The sequence below is a fragment of the Lolium perenne genome, chromosome 6 (assembly GCF_019359855.2).
Source record: "Lolium perenne isolate Kyuss_39 chromosome 6, Kyuss_2.0, whole genome shotgun sequence".
Classification (NCBI taxonomy): Eukaryota; Viridiplantae; Streptophyta; class Magnoliopsida; order Poales; family Poaceae; genus Lolium; species Lolium perenne.
The window spans coordinates 259301239-259310597 of record NC_067249.2 but is presented as its reverse complement, the minus strand read 5'-3'; positions in this window follow the sequence as shown (position 1 = coordinate 259310597).

Sequence of the window (9359 nt, the reverse complement as noted above, 5' to 3'; positions counted from 1 at the left end):
TGAGCGGCGCAAGCGAGGGGATGAACGGAGGTTGAAGAAAGGTTTATATAAGAATTGGGTGAAGCAGTGCGCCGTTGGATGAAGAAATCGTGTGGTGAAAAAAGATCTTCTAGATACAAGGGTAAAAAGGTATTTTTACTGAGATAGGCGTTACTGTACGTGCGCCAGAAAAAGCGGAGGACGTGTGTCCCCCACTTGCACGACGTGTCAACACGGTGGAAACAATGGACCCACAAGGCAGAAAAATCAAGACTATAAACAGAGATGAAGCAATTTTGTTTAAGGGAAGCATGTCGACAAGAAAAATAAAAGAAGATTGGCGACAGGAGGAATTATTAAATACTTCGGGCGCCTTTGATCAAATACAAGTTTTTACCCAAACGCTCAGGGGCTACTTCGATAAAATGTAAAATTTCGAGTATGGCAATATAGAAATTGCGGGAGCCTACAACCAAGCACAAGTCCTTGGCTGTAGCCTCGGGGGCTACTCCCATCGGGAGCGCTGTTCGCGCACCCGAGAGATAAAAAAAGAAGAGAGAGATCATATTGGGAAATAACGACAATATAGCGACAAGGTGGACTAAAATGTCGAGCCTACAACCAAGCACAAGTTCTTGGTTGTAGCCTCGGGGGCTACTCCCATCGGGAACGCTGTTCGCGTACCCGATGAAGTTCAAAAATAAAAGATAGAAAAGCAAGAGAGTATATTTCGAGTTATAATTAACTCTACATATACTCCCATCGGGAGAACAATATAAGTCAAAATTGACTCGATAAAATGTGCCATTCCAACAGCCGGAAAAGCACTCGACAATATATTCTCAGAACGCCAAAGTTGCGATCAATTTCTGAATGCCGCAAAATTTGCGAAGGTAAGACCCCAGATCCGTTCTGCTGGGCGTGGCATCGCCAAAGACTGCGCTCTGCTGCTTTTATCCGTATCAACAGATACGAAGAAAAATCCTAACGGACGCGTTAGGTACCCGATAAATTTGACTGGGACTCGACAGAATGGTAAGACCTTAAGCGGCACCTGTCGACGTTTACACCAGTATCCCGAGATCATGTCCAGGGACGTGATCTTGAAGTAGGTTTTTGCGGATTGCCACCAGAGCAGTTAACTAGTACCTGATCCGTCAGATGAACTAGCCCCAACTACCATTATCCCTGTACAATATAGAATTTTATATGAAGAAGTATAAAAAGGTTAAAGCTTTTGAATAAAAATAAACAGTGGAGATTTTCCATGACTCTACGATTCAAGCAAAATCTCGGGGGCTACTGACATAGGCATCCCAAATGGGCTTGCCGAAGATAGTACCCGGGGTTTACTGAAGGCCCACTACCCGAAGAATAAGAAGATTCGGGAGCCCAAGATATATCAAGGAAAGTCAAGAGTTGTAATAGGAAGTGTTATCTGTAATCTGGCGGGATGAGTTAGAAACCGTCCCGGACTCTGTAATTTGTACTACACGAATCCCTCGGCTCCACCTCCTATATAAAGGGGGAGTCGAGGGACGAGGAGATCATCGAATCATTGTCTGCAAACCCTAATTTTCATAATCGTCGAGTACTTTTCGGCTGAAACCTTCGAGATCTACTTGCCCTCTACTTCTAACTAAACCCTAGCCTACAATCCATAGGCATTGACAAGTTGATACCTTGTCAGTTGCCTCCCCCTGGTTCTCAGCCTACGTTCCCTCCTCCTACTCATCAACCCGAGCTAAGGAGGATTGGGCGATATCTGACGGGTGAGGATGGGGCTGGGGCTATGGCCGAGGATATGATGCAGAGGGCGATGTGCCGTAAGGTGGTGAAGAACCTGGATGCATCAGGTACGAAAAGTTCCTCCATGTCTTTTACTAGTTTTTCAGATTCCAAAATTTCTGCTACATTAGGTAGTGTAGGGGTTTCTTTGGATCGCACTTCGGTGAAGATTTCGGTTTCGGCCAACGTCTTGAGGAATTTGGAATATGATAGTATCACGGAAATTCCGAAGGTTTCGGTGGGGGCTGAACTATCTTCTCTAGAGGAGGAGGAAGATGATGTCATCTCAGATGGTCGTCTTCTTTCTACTCTAGTAGGTGGTATTTCGGAGGTGGACTTGGAACAGTCGGGGTTAGAGTCATTTTATGACCTAAAAGCCTCCCAACGGTCTTCTAAGTCTTCTGTGGAAAAGAAGAAGAATCATAGGTCAGGTTTAGCCAAAAAATCTAAGTTAGTTTCTAAATGAATGGCATGTTTAGGAATAGCAGAGGTCTTCGTGACTTGGCTAAGAATTCTCATATTGTCGATTGTTGTAAGGACTATAATTTAGATTTTATTGCTATTTCTGAGACGGGTAAGCGTGATTACTCTCAAAATTTTCTAAACCGGTTATCTGGTGGAATAGACTTTGAATAGTTTTCTCACCCACCTAGGGGTAGGTATGGTGGCTTGCTCATTTGCAGTCCGGATAGATTCTATGGAATTTTTGGCTAATTCTAATGGTGAGTATCATATCAAACTCACATCAAAATAGAGCTGATAATTTCATTTGGAGTCTGGTCTCCGTTTATGGTGCGGCCCAGGACAACTTTAAGGCTGACTTTTTACGTGATATTGTGAATCTTGCAAAAGACGATCCATACCCTATTCTCATTTGGGGAGATTTTAACTTGCTGAGATTCCCCCATGAGAAAAGTAAAGGCCCTTTTAATGGACACAAGCCTTTCTTGTTTAATGCTGTCATAGATAGCTTAGAGTTGAGAGAGGTTGCGATGGCAAGCCGACAGTTTACATGGGCTAACAGTTTACCTGACCCAACATACAAAAATTATACCGCATGTTGATGGACACCACGTGGGAGGATAAATATCCAATGGTGTCAGTCCGCGCTCTAGACCGTATTGAAAAACTGTCTCGCCATGCTCTCATATTTTTAACTACCAGGTTAACAAGACCTATGTCTAAGAAACCATTTAAGTTTGAACTTGGATGGTTACAGCGGGAAGGTTTTGACGAGATGGTTAAAACTGTGTGGGAAAGACTAGTGTATGCCAACAATCCAGTTATTAGGTGGAATAAAAATATGCGAGATGTTCACAAACACCTTTCTTGATGGGCGAGTCATACAACGGGTATTCTTAACAAGCAGAAGCTTCTACTATCATCTATCATAGATGACATAGAGGCGATTGCTGAAGTGAGACCCCTAACGAGCATTAAATTGGATTTGAAAAATCAATCTAACACTCAATTAGCGGGTCTTCTTCGGGAAGAAGAGTTGAAATAGTACCAACGTTCAAAGGCCCAATTCATTCTGGAAGTAGATTCGAATATTTCATGGCATTGCCAATGGCCGTCACATGAAAAAAACGTATATAATCTCTAGTACAAGATGAGTGTCTAATTAAAGGCCATGAGCAACTCAAATCCTACATTACTAATTATTACAAGGGTCTATTTGGACCGCCAGAGAAGAGTTCCTTCTCTCTGGATGAGTCCCAAATAGCAGATATACCCCAAGTGTCTTAGGAGGAGAATGTTGTATTAATGGCTCCCTATTCAGAGAAGGAAGTTAACAAGGCTAGTTTCCAAACGGAGCATAACAAAGCCCCGGGTCCAGATGGTTTCCCTGCTAAATTTTATCATACTTTTTGGGACACAATCAAAGACGACCTTCTACAAATGTTCAGTGTTTTACATGCTAGACAGTTAGAATTATTCCGTCTAAATTTTGGTGAGGTTATCTTGTTACCCAACTATAAGAGGCAGAAATGATCCAACAATATAGACCCATTTGCCTCTTAAATCTAAGTTTCAAGATATTCATGAAAGTGGCCACCATTAGACTGATAGAGTGGCTGATCATGTGGTAAGGCCGTCGCAAACCGCTTTCATGCAAGGATGCAATATCCTTGATGGGGTTGTGGTTCTACAGGGGGCGGTTCATGAACGACATACCAAAAAGATGAATGGGGTAATCTTAAAACTTGATTTTGAGAATGCTTATGATAAAGTCAACTGGTCTTTCCTCCATCGGACACTCAGGATGAAAGGTTTTTCACCAGAGTGGAGAGCGTTGATCGATAATTTTGTGTATGGAGGAAGTGTAGCGATTCATGTCAATGATGATACAAGACGCTCTTCCAGACACGAAAGGTTTACGCCGAGACGACCCTCTATCACCACTTTTATTCAACATTGTGGCGGATATGCTCGCTATATTGATCGAACGAGCTAAATCTGATGGTCAAATTGAAGGAGTGATTCCACATCTTGTAGATGGGGGTTTATCAATCCTTCAATATGCCGACGATACAATTTATTTATGGAGCATGATCTTGATAAAGCTCGAAATTTGAAGCTGATTTTGGCTGCTTTTGAGCATTTATCGGGACTCAAAATAAACTTCCATAAAAGTGAATTGTTCTATTTTGGCGACGCTAAGGACTCAGTCGCTGAATATTCAGAACTGTTTGGCTATGAGCAAGGCCAGTTTCCTATCAATTATCTGGGTATCCCGATTCATTATCGGAGATTAACGATGGCTGAGTGGAAATTAGTCGAGGAAAGATTTCGGAAGAGACTTAGTAGTTGAAAATGTAAAATGTTATCCCTAGGAGGAAGACATGTTCTCATTAATTCAGTACTCGCCAATATGGTGATGTATATGATTTCCTTCTTCATATTGCCAAAAGGTGTATTAAACAAGATCGATTATTATAATAGATCGAGATTGTTTTTTGCAAGGGGATAGTGAAAAAAGAAATATCGATTGGTCAAGTGGTCTGTCGTATGCCGACCTAAAGATATGGATGGGCTTCAAGTTCACGACCTTGAAGTCAAGAACTCAGCCTTATTAGGTAAGTGGCTTTTTAAGCTACTAACCGAAGATGGCGTATGGCAGGTCATGGTTAGAAGAAAGTACATCGGCGACAAAGCGTTATCTCAGATTCTTTGAAAACCGGGAGATTCGCATTTTTCGGCTGGCCTGATGGGAACGAAGAATTTTTTATTCACATATGGTACTTTCATTACTCCCTCCGGTCCTAAATATAAGCCATATAGTTTTTGGCACGGAAATTAAGAAACACACTTTTGGGAAAAATTACACCTTGTTCGGTTAGGATTAACCCTAGGCAATTAACGTGAGCTAATAGAGGACTTTGCATAAGCTAAGGAAACATAATCGAATCACTAAAAATATTTTCCATACAAGTGTGGCAACGTAGTAAACCTTTTATTATGGATTTTTTCTCAAAACATTATATGGCTTATATTTAGGACCGGAGGGAGTATTAAGGATGGATAGCAGATACGGTTCTGGGAGGATACATGGCTAGGGAATAAGCCTCTCTCTGAACAATATCCAACGTTATACAACATTGTTCGTTGTAAAAGTGATACCATTGCATTAGTAATGACAACCTCACCTCCGACAGTGACGTTTAGACGAGATTTAATCAGTCCGAGAATTTTTGCATGGAATGCCTTACTGTTGCGTTTGGAATCCATCTAGTTGTATGGCAAGATGAATTTCGTTGGAACTTACTATCCAATGGGGAAAATTCTCTCTAAGTTCATTGTACAATGCCATTATCCAACCGGAAATACCAGTTGATAAAACACAAGAAGATTTGGAAGATGAAGATACCGGTCAAAATTAATATTTTTTGTTGGTATTTGCGCCGAGGAGTAATCCTAACCAAATATAATCTTGTAAAACACAATTGACATGGGAATACGCAGTGTGTTTTTTGTGAACACAATGAGGCGATTAAACACTTGTTCTTCCAATGCCGCTTTGACATATCTATATGGTCATGCATCCAAGTAGCTTCTGATCTATATCCCCTGACTACTGTGGTCAACATCTTCGGTAATTGGATTCATGGGATTGATCACAAATTTAGAACGTTTATTAGGGTGGGGGCGTTTTTCATTATATGGTCGCTATGGTTGTGTAGAAATGACAAAGTTTTTAATGACAAGAATTGTTCTCTCTTGCGGGTTATCTACAGATGTACCGCTACTCTCCGTTCGTGGCCTGCGCTGCAGAAAGTGGAGAACCGCGACATGTTTATGGAGGTTTGTACACGGTTGGAGGACACGGCGAGGGGTACATTTTCCCTACATGGATGGTAGAATAATCTACGGATTGGGCCTCCACCTTCACCTTTGGCGTTTTATATTTACTATTGTCTGTTATGTAATTCATCTTTTTTAGCTCTCCAGATTTTTGAGACTTTTTAAATGGCAGTGTGCATCTTAGCTATGCAGAGGTCGGGTGTAATTGCTTATTATGAGTAATAAAGCGCCCATTATCAAAAAAAAATCTTCCTGCTTTGTCCTCCACTTTGGGTTACGCTCGTCGGAGCCAACTTTCTTTCTTCTTCCTGGCCGGTGCTTTCTTCTTTTTCGCGGCCGCCGCGGACCGGTGGATCCTCCTATTCTTCCTCTTTCAGTGGTGTCATGCTTTATATATTGATAATATTTAGCACTAATTGGTGAAGGATTTGCTAATATCCACTGGTGTCAGCTGACACCATTGCCTATAAGGGAGCTCTATCCCTGCTTCAGGCGGTTCCTGGTCGGCGTAGGCCTAGGACTCATGCTGCATGAACGCGTCCTGGGAGGCCGTTGTGAGGGTGCTATCAAGGTTGGGGTTGAAGCCACAATGCGTGTCGATATCGAGGTACCCGAGCAGCGGCGAGAACCGCGTCATGGGCATCCCCTGACGGCTGTCGTGGAACCCGATGTGGTTGTCGTGCGATGGCAGATGTCCGCTGTCCACTGCGTGTTTGCCCAGTTGTCCGACCTCTTCTACTTCTTCGGCGGCTTGGATCCATCACCGGCTGGGTGAGGGCCATGGGGCGCTTTCGGTGGCATATCGGCAGCGAGGACGCGAGAGAGGGGAAATGGCGGGGGTGGCAGCAGTAAGCGTGGAAATGAGGAAAAGAGTGAGAAAAAAGATAAATAATATTTTAGAGGGAAACTTTTGCTATGTCTCGCCGATTGGTATGACCGACCCTCTTTTCAGCTCCATCCAGTGATTTTCCCCCCTCTCCCACATAAGAGCATCTACAGTCGCGTCCCCCAAACCGTCCCCAAAGGGATTTGAGGCGCGCCGAAAAAAAAATGTTCCCAGCCGCGTCCCCCAAAACCGCTTTTTGTCCGGCGCCCCTCGATACGGTGTTCGGCGCCACGAGCCCGTCCCCGCCCCACAGGGGACGCTCCGGGCACGCCGGACACAACGAAAAGTGAGGCGGGCTCCCACATGTCGGCGACTATTTCCATAAACCGTTGGTTCGTGCCTTTTTTCTCGTCGCTCCTTCCCTCCCACGCCTCCCACCCCTCCGCCACCGTTGGATTTGCCGGCCGTTTCGACGTCTGATCTCTTCTGAGAGTCGACACCGTCATCACGGCTAGCACTCTCGCCAGTCGTTTCGCCGCCATCGCTGCGCCAGCGCGTCCCAGAACGTGGCGCTACATCCGCCCCACCTCTATGCACACAAGGTGCTCGATGACTTGCCAGGTACGCGTGATTGGCCGCTATTCATTGCCTCGTCCGCTGCGGTCCAATTTTAACCATTGATTTTGCTTCAGACATGGATAGAGACGACGAGATGCTTGCCCTACTGCTGGAGGACGAGCAAGCCTTTGACAACGACCTCCAGAAGTATTTGTTGATCATCGCGTCCCTCTAGGACGTGCTTGACACCGAGGCAGAGAAGAGGAAGAGGCCGCACCGTGGAGGATCAAGGCCATGGAGAAAGAAGTCGAAGCCCCGGCAGAGGATGGAGGGGCATACCATACTGCACAATGACTACTTCGCAGATGACGCAACACATGCCGAAAATTTTCGGCGCCGGAATAGGATGAGCAAGGGTCTGTTCATGAATATCCTCCACGGCGTTCGAGAGTTCGACCCCTACTTCAAGCTCAAGCACGACGTTGTAGGCGTTGTCGGGTTCTCGTCGATTCAGAAGTGCACCGCCGCCATGAGGATGCTTGCATACGGAGCACCTACCGATACACAGGACGACTACCTTCGCATGAGTGAGTCTATAGCCATTGAGTGCATGTACAAGTTTTGTCGAGCTGTGGTGGGAAAGTTTGGCAAATATTACTTGAGAGGGCCAAACTGAGGAAGTGACTGCAAGGATCATGGCACAAAATGCTGCCAGAGGATTCCCTGGAATGTTTGGAAACATCGATTGCATGCACTGGTCATGGAAGAACTGCCCGTTTGCTTGACAAGGTATATATACAAAGGGCGCCCTGGATATTGCAGTGTGGTGCTTGAAGCTGTGGCAGATTATGATCTGTGGATTTGGCATTCTTTTTTTGGCATGGCTGGATCACACAATAACATCAACGTGTTGCTGCACTCTTCGGTGTTCAACAGACTAGTGAAAGGTTATGCTCCACCAGGCAACTATGAGATCAATGGCCACCAATATGCCAAAGGCTATTATCTAGCCGACGTATATATCCAACATGGGCCATTTTTTGTCAAAACAATCTCGAATCCATTAGGTCAGAAGAATTTCCACTTTGCTGCGCGACAGGAGGCTTGCAGGAAGGATGTCGAGCGGGCATTTGTTGTGCTTCAAGCTCAATTTGCAATTGTTCGGTACCCTGCTCTAAGCAAGTGTGGGAGGTGATGCAGGCTTGTGTGATCAGGCGTAACATAATCATCAAGGATGACCGCAAGAATTATGTCAGGACACATGTTGGTCCCTATGAGTGTCAGAACCCTTTGCGGAGGTTGATCATGAGTTGCATGCAGATTTTGCTAGTTTCCTCGCCATGGACGCAGAGATCCGTGACAGCAATGTTCATGAGCAACTCCAAGCTGATCTTGTTGAGTATTTATGGAGGATCAAAGGTTTTATCAGCAAATGCCGCAGCACCTTGATCTAGCCCTATTTAGTACATGTGTTTAGTTGTTTTATTGTTTGTTGTATTTTAATTTGAAAACAATCTCCGCAAACATATTTATTTGTATGCTATATTTAATAAATGGTTGTGTTTTCAAAAAACCTTATTTAATGTTTGTAGGCGGCGTTTGGAAACGTGACTGGGGAGTGACGCTCCCCAAACGCGGCAAGAATAAAACACGCCCCTAAAACGCTAAATCTGGTGCTGTTTGAGGGACGCGTTGGAGGACCCGCGACTGGAGACCTCTAAATTGGGACTGAGATCCGGTGCCCCGACTAAGGCAGGGCACGGATGAACAGTACCGTGCCCTGCTGCCTTGGCCGTTGGATCGAAAATGAATAGACCAGATTTTGCACTGTGGACGATGCACTGTAGCAAATATACTGTAGCATACGCACTGTAGATGTCCCCTGTAGCATGCGCCTGTTCAC